This window comes from Molothrus ater, chromosome 33 (assembly GCF_012460135.2).
Source record: "Molothrus ater isolate BHLD 08-10-18 breed brown headed cowbird chromosome 33, BPBGC_Mater_1.1, whole genome shotgun sequence".
NCBI classification, from domain to species: domain Eukaryota; kingdom Metazoa; phylum Chordata; class Aves; order Passeriformes; family Icteridae; genus Molothrus; species Molothrus ater.
This window is the reverse complement of record NC_071660.1, coordinates 622101-635360: the sequence shown is the minus strand read 5'-3', so window position 1 is coordinate 635360 and position 13260 is coordinate 622101. Positions and strand designations below refer to the sequence as shown.

The window sequence follows — 13260 nt, the reverse complement described above, 5'->3', positions numbered from 1 at the left end:
GGTAATTTCCAGCCAATCAGAGCGTGTCTCGCTGATGACTCATCAGTTGCCAGGAGCGCAATTTGGGGAGGGGGGGAAGGTGACCCTGAGGATGGGCTGGAGACCCCAAATTAATGCAAAACGGGGTCGGGACCCCAAAACGGAGCAGGAGGGGCCTGGAGCCCCCAAAACCAAACACAGGGGAGGGGACTGGGGGAACAATCGGAAAGGGGAGGGAGAGTGGGGAAAAGAGGGGGGTGGGACCCCAAAATTGAGCTGGGAGGGGAATGGGACATCCAAATGAAGCTGGGAGCGGTATGGGATCCCAAAACTGAGCTGGGAGGGGGGTGGGACCCCCAAACAGGATGAAGCCAATTTTGTTCCTGGAATATGAAAAGTAGTTTATGGATATGCATGAGGGTCTATGAATATGCAACAGGCCGATGTCATGGGAGACAAGGACCATCGAGCAAAGGTTGTTACTGCCACCAAGACCCCCCAGTTATTTTCAGGGACACCCCTTATATAAATCTGGTTTTAATTCCATCAGCCTGTTGCATATTCATAGACCCTCATGCATATCCATAAACTCATTTACATATTTCAGAAACTATTTCACATGGCCCGTCCTTGGGGGTGTCTCCTCATTTCAGGAGCCTCCACTGAAATGGAAAATGTAATCTCCCTCCCTTTGAAAAAAATTATTATTATTATTATTATTATTATTACTATTATCAATAAGAATAAACAACTATAAAAATTAGAATTGATTTTGAAATTAAGGGGCTCTCAGGCAAAGATATGGGAGTAGAAATAACAGTTCTTTATTAGGAAAAATTAAAAATTCAAACGCAATAGTAGAAACAAAAAAAAAATGTGACAGAGTCAGAATCCTCTGGGAATCCAGTAGAGAATGAGGCTGATCCTTTGGAATCCAGTGAGAAAAGGGCTGATCCTTTGGGAATCCATTTCTTACCCCCCAAAGACAGGGCAAAGGCAAGGCCATGGAGTTTTTATAGGGTATCCCAAGGGTGGAGTTGGGGTTTGGGTCAGGGGAGGAGTTCTCAGCAACACAAGAAGGGTGAGATCAAATTCCTGCCTCTTAGCAACAGCAGCACTCCACACAGAATGAGTCCCCAAATCCTAAATTCCCTCTAAAACAACTGAGAAATTGTGGAACTGCAGATATATTCGATCAATTTCCTTCATTTAACCCAGTTTGGGGTCTTTTTAAAGGATGAAGGTGAAGCAGAGGAAAATTAAGGCCAAACCAAAAGGAGAAGCAGCCAGGAGCGTTCCCAACATGGATCACAGGGAATGTGATGACACCAGGCAGGGGGGGCCAGCTATCTCTAGGGGGAACTCAGGCAGCCTGGGGGCATCCTCAGGTGACCCAAGAGACCCAAATTTGGGAGAAAACCCCAGCATTTGGAGGTTCCAGGTGTTCTGGAATGTTCCAGGTGCTCCAGGTGAGCTCCCAGGCCCCATTCCAGCCCCCCCAGGTGTGTTTGCTACCTATCCCCAGATAGGCTTTGATCTCAGGGGCTTGGTTCTGTGGGTGTGGCTTAAGCAGAAAGAGATCAGGTTTAAGGTGGGATGTGGCTTGAGCAAAGTGGGTGTGATCTAAATTGAGGGGTGGGGACACGATTAAGGCAGGGACATGACTTGATGCAGGGGCATGGCCGGAGTCATGGGGTGGAGTCTGGTGGGTGTGGCTTTGAGACAGGGTGGGGCTTATACTGGGGCAGGGTCAAGAAGGGAGGCGGGGCTTAGGGTAGGGGTGGGGCAGGAGTGGGCATGGCTTTAGAGGGAAGGAGGATCTTGTGCTGGTGGGCAGGGCTTTAGCAAAAGGGTGACATATTGTGGGTGTGGCTTTACAGGGGGTATGGCCTCCTCCAGGGGTGGGGGCTTTCAAGGGGTGGAGCTTATGGGTCAAATGGGGGGAAATCTCTTAAAGAGCCACATCCCAGCCCAAGGGGAGATGGCAACTTCCCCCTGAGGGGGTGAGTCAATCCAGGTTGGCACAATGGGGGCGTGGCTTCTGAGATCTGGGATTTCTTAAAGGGGCCACGGCCCATCCCAAACGGGGGGCATTGGTTGGATCCCAAATGGGTGTGTCTGTCCTGGGAGGGGCGTGGCTTCCCCGAAGAGGGCGTGGCTTCCCCCAGCCCCACCTCCACAGTCATGTGGGCCATGATGGCGCGCTGGTGGCTCTCCAGCGTCTCCAGGGCGATCTGGCCGATCTCGCTCTCCGATTTGCCCAGGAACATCTGGCAGGCAGCTGCCAGCATCTCCTTGTTCTGCCCCTGGATCTTCACCTGTGGGGGAGCTGGGATCACATGGGGACCCCCCCAGCCACCCCTGGGACCCCCCCAAAATTGGCATGGCCCCTTTCAGGGGTAGGTGTGGCATTGCCTTTTGAAGTTTGATTGATAGGGTGGGGACCACCAGGGTAGCGCCCTTTGTAGAGTATAATCCACTTGGAGAGGATTTAGGGGTCCACACCAATCCCAGCCCATTTCTGGGGAGGTCTTACCCCTCTTAAAGGGGTCTCCACCACCAAAAACTCCTTTTAAGGGAGGTCAAGACCCTCCAGTGGGATTTTGGTGTCCCCACCACCCAGAACCACTTTAAGGACTGGACCTTGACCCCTTTAAGAAGGGTTTAGGAAGGCTGCCCCATCACAAACCTTTTCTATTTCTTACGGTTTTGATAAAGGCTTTAAAGGGAATTTAAATATTTTTTAAGGTTTTTTGAAAGGATTTTTAAAGGGTTTTTCCTCCTCTTAAGGAATTTTTGGGTCCCCACCACTCCAAGCCTCTTTTAAGGAGGATTCCCCCTCCAATCCCAGGGGTTTGGGGATCCCCAAAACTTCGAGCTCCTTTCAAGGGAATCCTCACCCCTAAATGCCCTTTCTGGGAGCCTTTTTAACCCCTGCAAGTGTTTCCGGTGGGCCCCACCACTCCAAACCCCCTTTAAAGGGCTCCTTCCTCCCCTGATTTGTTTTGCGCTTCCCGCTACCATCGCCGCTTTAAGAATGCCCTTAGGTGGGCCCCACAACAACCTCACTTAAAAGGGCCATGCCACCCCGGCTGGTTCGGGCAGGGAAGCCCCGGGGGGGTTTTGGGGGGTCCCGGGGGGTAACTGGGGGTCCCGGAGGATTTTTGGGAGGTTCTAAGGAGATTTCGGAGTTTCAGAGTGTCGGTTTGGGGGTCCCGAGGGGGTTTTGGGGGTACCCGCGTGGGATATTTGGGGGTTCTGGGGGGATTTGGGGGGTCCCAGAGGGGGATTTTGAGGGTTCCCAAAGAGATTTTCGGGGTTCTGAGTTGATTTTTGGGGGCTCTGAATGGGGTTGCTGGGGTCTGGGGAGGGCTGCAGGTACCGAGGGGCATTTTGGGGATCCCGGGAAGGATTTTGGGGGATCATGAGTGTATTTTTGGGGATTCCGAGGGGAGATTTTGGGGTGTCCAGGAGGGGATTTCTGGGGTTTTGATGGGAGATTTTTTAGGGGGTTGTTGGGGGTCAAGGAAGGGACTTTTGGGGGATTCTGAGGGGGGATTTTCAGGGGCCAAGGAGGGGATTTTGGGGGGATTTTTAGGGTATTTCTGGCAGTCCAGGAGGGGATTTTTGGGAGCACAGAAAGCAATTCTGGGGGGATTCCTGGGGGGGTGTTTTCTGGGGGGGGGGGTGGGATTTTTGGGGGGGGGGGTTGTGCTGTTTTGGGAGTCCAGGAGGGGATTTTGGGGGATTTTTGGCCGTTCTGATGGGGGATTTTTTGGGGTCCATGAGGGTATTTTTGGGGTATTTTCGGGGTGGTTTTGGGTCGTTCCAGGGGTACCTGTGCGATGCCGGTGACGGAGATGGGCACCCCGTGGCGGGTTTAAACCTTCTCACTGCGCACGGGCAGCGTCAGCGTGTTCAGGGAGATCCTGGGGAGGCCGGGGAGATCACCCCAAATCTCTGGGGAACCCCCCCCACCCCGAACCCCAAACCCCCCCCCCCGGGCCCCTCCTCACCGCTGGATCTGCTGCAGGCACGGGATCACCAACACCCGGCCCCCGGCCACCATCACCGGGGGGCTGCGGCAGAAACCTGGGGGGCACCGAGAGCTGGGGGGGACCTGAAACCCCGGGGGGACCCCAAAACCTCGGGGGGACACGGGGACACCCTCAGGAATCCCCGGAACGGGTTTCGGGGGGGTCCCAGCAGGGGCTTGGAGGGGGTTGGGTTGGTCAGGGGGGACCTCAGGGGTTTTGAAGGGGGGAAATTGGGGGGAAAATCTGGGGGAAAATTTGGGGGGGAGTCCCCAGGAGTCCCGGGGTGGGGCAGAATGGATGGGGGGGACCCTCGGGGAGGAGTCTGGGGGGTCCCAGGAGGGGTTTGGGGGCTTAGGAGGGTTCCGGTCCAATGAGTCCCAGGATGAATTTGGGGGTCCGGGGGGGGCGGGGGGTTCCCAGGAGTTTTGGGGATAATTCTGGGGGTTCCTTGGAGGGTTTTGGGGGTTCCCAGGAGATTTTGAGGGGAGAGATTCTGGGGCTTCCCGGGAGTTTTTGGGGAATTCCGGGGATTCTCAGGAGATTGAAGGGCGCGGGCGGGGGTCCTGGAAGGATTTTCGGGGGAATTCTGGGGGTTCCTGGGAGGTGTTGGGACATTCTGGGGGTTCCCGGGAAATTCTGAGGGGATTTGGGGGTTCCCAGGAATTCTGAGGGTGACCAGGAGCCCCCGGGCCCCCCGAACTCACCCGACACCACCATGGCCTCGTTGGGGCCGCAGGTGAAGAACATCGCGGCGGGGAAGGGCCGCGGATCGATGGGAGCCGATGGGGATCGATGGGGATCAGTCGGGATCGATCGGAGCCACTCGGGATCAATCGCGATCCGCGACCGCCGCCCCGATCCCGGCAGCCCCCGCGCTCGCCACTTCCGCATTAGCGCGGTGACGTCACCGAACACGCGGTTTCCCATTGGCTGCCGCGCCAAGGGCGGGTAAGGGAAATCTGTTCTGCCTGGCAACCTGTGACGTCCCTGATTTCCCGGCGCTCCATTGGCTGCGCCCTACTCAGATTTCCGTCTTTTCCATGGGAAATGAACAATTTCAGTAAAGGATGAACCTGGGGGTGAGGGCAGTGACGGCGTCTGGGGAGCTCCAGACCTTGGCCGGATCGTGGTCATGTCATGGTCAGCTCAAGGTCAGCTCATGGCCATAATTGTATCATGGTCATCTCACGGCCGCAATTGTGTCATAGTCAGAATCATCTCATGCTCATGGTCATCTCATGATCAGGATCATGTTATGGTCATGGTCATGTTGTGGTCATTTCTTGGTCACAATTCCCCACGGCCATGGTCATCTCAGAGTCATTGTTTTGTCATGGTCACAGTCATGGACATTTCTTCATTACCTTATGGCCATAGCTGTGTCATGGTCATAGTCATGGTCATCTCATGGTCATCGCTTGGTCTCAATATCTCATGCTCATGGTCATGTCACAGTTGTAGTCGTGTCACCATCACAGTCATGGTGTCACCATGATGGTCATGGTCAATTCTTGATCATCATCATCTCGTGCTCATAGTCAACTCACCATAATGCTCATATCATTCCTGATTACCATCATCTCATGGTCATGGTCACAGTCATAGTCATAGTTCTGTCAAATTAATATCATGGTTATGGTCATGGACATCTCATGGTCATGGTCATCTCGTGGTCATAATCATCTCTTTATCACCATTATCTCATGGTTGTGGTCACCTGTGGCCACAATAATTTCATAGCCGTGGTTATATTGTGTTCATCTCCTAATCTCAAACATCTCATGCTCTCGGTTGTGTCATGATCATTGCATGGTCATCTCATGGTCTTGGTCATCTCCTGATCACCATCATCTCATGCTCACTGTCATCTCACTGTAATGGTCATCTCATGGTCACCGCGTGGTCATCTCAAGGTCATGGTTGTGTCATGGTCATTGCATGGTCAAGGTCATCTCATGGTCTTGATCACCCCATGGCCATAATTTAGTCATGATCATCTCATGGTCATTTCATGGTCATCTCATGGTCACAATCACATCATCAAAGCAATGGTTGTGTCACAGTCATGGGTATTCCATGATCATGGTCATCTCATTGTAACAATCATCTCATGGTCATAATCCTGTCATGGTTGTGGTCATCTCACAATTGTCTCATGGCCTTGATCACCACATGGCCATGATGTGTTGTGGTCATTTCATGGTCTTTGGTCACAGTTATCACATGCTCACAGTCATGTCATGGTCATCTCACAGCCATGTCATGGTCATCTCATTGTTACCTCATGGTCAACTCATGGCCACAATCACATCATGGTCACCTTACATCTGTGGTTGTGTCATGGTCATGGTTATCTCTTGGTCAGCTCTGGAATCTTGTCATGATCTTGATCATTTCATGGTTGTGGTTGTATTATGGTGACAGTCATGGTGATCTCATGGCCTTGATCGCCACATGGCCATGGTTGCATTGTGGTCATGTCTTGGTCACTATAATCTCATGGTCACGGTGATCTCATGGTCACAGTTGTATCTCACTGTAGTGGTCATCTTATGATCATGGTTGTGTCATGGTCACAGTCATCTCATGGCCATCTCAGGGTGATGGTCATTTCCTGATGACCATTTCCTGATGACCATCACCGTATTCTCATGGTTATCTCACTGTAATGGTCATCTCACAGTCGTGTCATGACCATGATCACACATGGCCATGGTGTGTTCTGATCATCTCATGGTCATCTCTTGGTCACAATCATCTCATGCTCATGGTCATCTCATTGTAATGGTCATCCCATGGTCATGGTCATGGTCATTGCATTGTCATGGTCATTTTATGATCATCTCACATTCAACTCATTTGCCACAATCTTATCATGGTCATCTCTCAGCTGTGGTTGGGCCATATGGTGGTGATCATCTCATGGTCACAGTCATCTCATGGCCTTCACATGGTCATGGTCATTTCCTGATCACCATCATCTCATGCTCAGGGTCATCTCACTGTAATGGTCATCTCATGATCATGTCATTGTCACTTCATGGTGTGGTGGTTTGACAGGAAATGTGTTTTTGGGGATGCTGTGGTTTTGGCCAATGGATATTCAGGCTTTAATATTGACATTTAACCTGGCCATTAGGACATGGACACGCCTCTGAGAACACGGGGTTAAAAGCAGAGCTCTCCCCTGGGAGGGCCCTTTTGGGTTTCCGGCGGGAAAGAGTTCGGGTCTCTCCCCCGGCCCAGCTGCTGGCTGGGCAGTGGGAGGGGAAAGCCATGTGGCCGGGAGAGGTAGGCCTGAGCCCGGGGGTGGAAGGGTGGAAGAGAGAGAGAGAGACACCGGGAGCCATCGGGCAGCCCCCCTGAGAGACACAGAGAGAGAAAGAGAGCCGCTGCCTGGGACTGTAACCTTGAAACTGGATAAACATGGGCCTGCGCCGGCAGCACGGCTGGGACGGAGAAGAAGGGGGGGGTTCAGCCGGCCGCTTGTAGGAGCTTTTAACCTTTCAACCCCTTTTTTTGGAGAATGAGAACTTTACAGATCATTGACCTCTCCTAGAAGGTAGAGTGGAAGATGAGGAAGGAAATGTGCAAGTGTGAGAGAGGTCTGGGCGAGTGAGAGATAGTGGAAGAGTAGAGAAGAATCCTAGTGGGAAGAGATGATGGAGTGGCTTTTGATGGACTCTTTTTGTACAGCCATGGACAGAACCATGTTCCTTGTGACACAGAGACTGCATCTAGGGGGAGGCAATGCCTCAGAACCAAGAGGGTTCAGTGTTGGTGCCCCTCAGCCCCAGGGGGTGAAAAAATATGGGGGGGACAGGTGTCCCAAAGGAGAGACTGTGCCTTTTTTGGATCGGGACAGAGCATCTTTAAAAAAAGACAACCCTAGAAGCAGCTCTGGTCCGTGTTCAGTGGTGAGAGCACTGGACATGAAAGGAAGAGGTCATGACGGCAGATGTACTCCGGGCGGTGCCACGAGTGACACGGAAACACACGAGGCTTCAGCTGTGTTTCCAGGGGAAGCCCATGGTACAAGAAGGACTCCTCTCCTCTTGATGAACTGAGGATTGATTGCCTGAAGGGTGGTTCTGGACTAAGAGTTGGTGATTTGAGGAATAGATGTATTGTGTTGGAAATTTGGTGGGGGGAGGAGGAAATGTATTTGTAAGGTTTTCATTTTCCTTGTGTGTGTGTTCCTTTTTATTTGTAGTTGTAGAGTAGTTAATCAAGTTCTGTTTTCTTTTCTTTCCTAAGTAGGAGCCTGCTTTGCTTATTCCTGGTCACATCTCACAGCAGCTACCAGGGAGAGGGTATCTTCATGGGGGCACTGGCATTGTGCCAGTGTCAAACCATGACACATGGTCACCTCAAGGCCACAGTTGTGCCATGGCCAATCAATGATCATCTCTTGGTCCAAATCATCTCATGGTCAGGGTTGTGGTTGTGTCATGGTCACAGTCATGGTCATCCCATGGTCATCTCAGGGCTGTGTCACTCATGGTCATTCTCATCTCATGGCCATCTCGTGCTTGTGTCATGGCCATGGTCATGGCCAGGGAACCTCTCTGAGATCCTGAGCCCTGATTTTGGGACACTCAAGGACCACTGGGGACAATGAGGCCTGGCCGGGCCCCTCCCCCCATTGCACTGCCCCTCCAGGAGCCCAACGCAGCCAAACCCTCCTGGGGACACCTCGGACATGGGACATGGAGTGGGAAATGAATCCCGGGGGATGGAGCATGGCTGGCAAGTCCCTATCCTGCTCCTTGTGTCCCCATCCTGCTCCTGGTGTCCCCATCCTGCTCCTGGCATCCTCATCCCAGTCCTGGTGTCCCCATCCTGCTCTTGCTTCCCCTATCCCAGTTCCTGGTGTCCCCATCCCTGCTCCCAGTGTCTCCATCTCTGTCCCAGTGACCCCATTCCCATTCCTGGCTCCCAGAGATGAACTGCCAGACACTGGAGGAGGGAACCCGGATTTATTGCCCCAAGCAGGATTTATTGCCCAAAGCAGGATAATTTCACACCAGAAGTGAAGCATTGTGAATATTTGTGGTTCTTGCCTTTAAAACATTGGAAAACGGGAAATGGATCTGTTAGCAAGAGCTGTGGGGTGGGTGGGAGCAGCAGGATGAGCTCTGCTGGCAGCTCTCAGCTTTCCTGGGAAGAGGGAAGGGGCAGGATCCAGCTCCATGGATCGCTCAGGGGGTAATTCCTGCCAGGATGAGAGAGGGTCACGGTGTCACCCTGTCCCTGTCCCCATTCCACAGGATGGACCAGGCTGGAGTCCATGGAGAGCAGGAGCTGCTCCATCCATCCCACCTAAACCCACCCCAACCATGCTGCAATCCTGCTCCATCCATCCCACCTAAACCCACCCCAACCATGCTGCAATCCTGCTCCATCCATCCCACCTGATCCCACTCCATCCACTCTGCCCCAACCCTGCTTCATCCATCCCACTCCATTCCGCCCCATCCATACTGCCCCAGTCATTCTCTGGAACCCCAACCTGATCCTGCTCCATTCCATCCCTCCTGATCCCACTCCACAATCCAGCCCAAATCCCACTCTACAATTCCACTCTGAATCTTGATCCCACTCTGGACCGTGCTCTGATCCAGAATCCCTCCTTGATCCCAGTCCATCCATCCTGCCCCAATCCTCTTCTGGAATCCCACCCTGATCCTGCTCCGTACCTGTGCTCAAGCCATTGGTTCTCACATCTTTTCCTGCAGAAAGAGAAGATCCATGAGATTCCAGCATGGATCACACGCTGGGATTAACCCCAGGATCCATCCTGGGATCCGCACAGAGGGGATCCAGAGCTGGATCCGCCATTGGAACTCACCGGCTGCCGGGTTGTATCCATTCCTGTCCCCTCCTCCCTGTGGAAACAAAGTGGGATCAGCGTCAGTGGCACAGGATTCCCAGAATGGTGCTGGGTGGATCCGTGTCCCTTCCCGACCCCCATCCCGTGTGTTACCGGATTGGAGCTTCCAGACGCCGAATCTGATGAGGACAACGATGAGGATGAGGATGGCAGTGATGACAGAGACAGCGACCACCACGGAGAGATTCCCGCCAGATGTCGGCTCTGGGAAACGCGGGATAGTGATGAGGGGGAGGGGAATCCCCATTTAGGAATTCCAAATTCCCAATCCCCACATTCCCAGCCTCACCCCAAGCGAAGATCCCGGGCTCTGGCATTCCGGGATGCTCCACCCTGCACCGGTACTGCTCCTGCTCCTCCGGCAGCGCCTCGATCCTGGCCCAGGTGTGGAAGGTGCCGTCGCTGTTGGGAACGATCCCGCCCCACTCCGTCTCCTGATCCAAGGTTTCACCCCCCTTCATCCAGCTGACTGCGATTGTGTTGGGGTAGAATCCGTACGCGTGGCAGGACAGGATCAGCGTCCCGTGTTCCTCTCTTCCGGACACATGGACATCAGGGGGCTCTGGAATGGATAACGGTGACAGACATCCATGGAATTCCATGGGAATGGGACTGGGGTGAGATCTGACCATGGAATTCCATGAGAATGGGATGGGGGCAAGATCTGCCCATGAAATTCCATGGGAATGGGATGGGGGTGAAATCTGACCATGGAATTTCATAGGAATAGCATGGGGGTGAGATCTACCCATGGAATTCCCACAGGAATTACTGTGTTCCCAAGTCCTCCATTTCCAAATCCCAAACCCCCACAGGAATTCTGCTCCCACCTTTGCGCTCCACCTCCTTCTGCCCATACCCGACGTATTTCTGGAGCCATTCTGGGCATTCGTGCTTCAGGTAATTCGTCCGTGCCTCAGCCATGGCCCCTTCCTGTTTCCAGCGTCTCCTGGTGACCTCAGCAGCGCTGTCGGCCGCCACAAATCTCCCAGATCCCAGGTCAAAGGAGATGAAATCCCGTCCATCGTAGCTGTACCGCTCAGATCCCCGAACACTCCCATCGGACAGGAGATCGCAGCCAGAAACTCGCAAGTTTGTATGGAGACCTGGGGGGATTGCACCCACAGAGACCCATGGAATTGTGTCCCAACCCCACAGAGCCCCATTCCAGCCCTATGGAGCCCCAGAGTCTGATGGAGACCCACAGAGCCTCATCCCAGCCCCATGGATCCAATCCCAACCCCATGGATCCAATCCCAGCCCCATGGATCCAATCCCAGCCCCATGGATCTACAACTCAACCCCATGGATCCCAACCTGTCCCTACAGATCCCATTCCAGCCCCACAGCTCCCCCCACTCACCCCCACTCTGGTTGTATCGCTCCCGCGCTGTCTCCAGGTTCCTGGCAGCCACCTGCTGGTTCCCCACATTGATCTGGGTCTGCCTATCCCAATATTCTGGCTCGACTCCATCCTTCATCCACTGTGTCAGCGGCTCTGCCCGGCCCCGCTCGCTGTCGTAGCGCGTGAAGGGGATCCCATCCAGGTACCCAATGGACATGTACTGGGGGATCCCCGGCTGGGTTCTGACACCGCCACTTCCAGGTAATGCAGGGAGTGGAGAACTGGGGGGACACGGAGATTTGGGGGGGCTGAGGGGATCATGGATCAATGAAAGGGGAACTGGGAGAGCTGGGAAGGGTTTGGGGATCCTGGGGCCAAGGAAAGGGTGTGCAAGATGAGAGAGGTGGGATGGACAGGAAAGGGCCTGCAGGGGGTCCTGGTGTCCAGGAATGGGGGCTCAGGAGGTCCCATGGTTATGGAAAGGGGATACAGGGACAGGGAGAGGCGGGATGGGGGTTCCAGGGATCCCTGTGCCCAGGAAAGGGGTCACAAGGTGGGAGGACCTGGGAATAGGAATCTTGAGGGTCCTTGATGGAGAAGAAAGGGGAGGTTGGGGACTGAGAAAAGCAGGAACGGGGGTCCAGGGAGGCTTAGGGACAAGGAAAAGAGGGGTCTGGGGACAAGGGAAGGCAGGACTAGGAGAAAGGGGGTGCAGGGAGGGAGAGGTACTGGATAAGGGGGTGCAGGGGAATCCCAGTACCCAGGACTGGAAATTCAGGGCACTCTTAGAGCCCAGAATCCCCCCTGGAACCTCCACAACCACCCGGGAAACTCCAGGACCGCCTGGGGATGTCCAAGGATCAGGAAGCAGAACCAGGAGAGCCAGGAAAGGTCCAAGGCTCAAGGAAGGGACTGGGAGAGGCGGGATGGGGATACAGGGGGACCCTGTGCCCACCAAAGGGGGTCCAGGGGTCCCCGGTGTTGAGGGCAGCGGGGTCTGGGAGCTGGGAAAGGCAGGAATGGGGCTCCAGGGGGTCCCTGGGTCACGGAAAGGGGGCTCTGGGGCTGGGAGAGGCGGGCGAATCTCGGGGACGCAGCTTGGGAGACGGAAAAGTGAGACGGGGAAAAGGGGAATTCCAGGAATTCATCTGGATCCCACTGGATCCTCCCTGGGACCCCCGGGAGACCCTCGGGGAACCCCTGGAACCCGTTCCAGGAAGCGCCAGGAATGGAGAACGGGGGGGACGCAGAAATTTGGGTGATCTGGGGTGCAAAAGCCGAGGAAAAGGGCGGGGCTGGGGTCTGGGAAGGGCGGGATGGCCGGGAATGGGGTGCAGGGAGTCCCAGAGCACTGCCGGGGGTGCGGGAATCCCAGTCCCGAATTAGGGGGGACAGGGGATCCCCCCGCCGGGGGGGGTCCCAGTGCCCGAAAATGGGGGTTCCGCGGCCGCCGGTGACCAGAAATGGGGGGTCAGGGGGTTCTGGTGCCAGATGAGGGTGAACAAGGGGGTCCCGGTGTGGCCAAAGGGGGCACAGGGGGGTCCCGGTGCCCGGAAATGGAGATTCAGAGGGTGTCCCAGTGCCCAGGAATGGGGGTTCAGGGGATTCTCTACCCGGAATTCGGAGTTCAAGAGGGTCCCCAGTGTCCAGAAATGGGCGCTCAAGGGTCCCCGTGCTCAGGAATGGGGGCTCAGTGGATTCTCATGCCCGGGAATGGCGGTTCAGGGGGTTTTACCTGCCCTGCCCCGAATGGGCTTCTTGGAGGTCCCGATGCCAGATGAGGGGTACAGGGGGGTCCCGGTGCTGGGGAAGGGGATGGAGGGGGTCACAGGAACCCAAAATGGGGCTATGAGGGGGTTCCCGTGCCCGGTAATAGAAGTTCAGGGGGTCCCGGTGCCCGAAATGGAAGTTCAGGCGGTTCCCGGTTTCGGGGTTCCCACTCACCTTTGGTCGCGCCCCCCGGGTTCCCCAGGAGCCCCAGAGCAGCCCCAGAGCCAGCGCTGGAG

At 54.8% G+C, this 13260-nt stretch overlaps 2 pseudogenes; both read right to left on the bottom strand.

Annotated features, from left to right (window-relative positions):
• Positions 1-1169: 1169 nt before the first annotated feature.
• On the bottom strand, positions 1170-4874 carry LOC118700774 (flotillin-1-like; annotated as a pseudogene).
• Positions 4875-9798: 4924 nt separating this feature from the next.
• Positions 9799-11545, bottom strand: LOC129047041 (class I histocompatibility antigen, F10 alpha chain-like; annotated as a pseudogene).
• Between the last annotated feature and the right edge of the window lie 1715 nt (positions 11546-13260).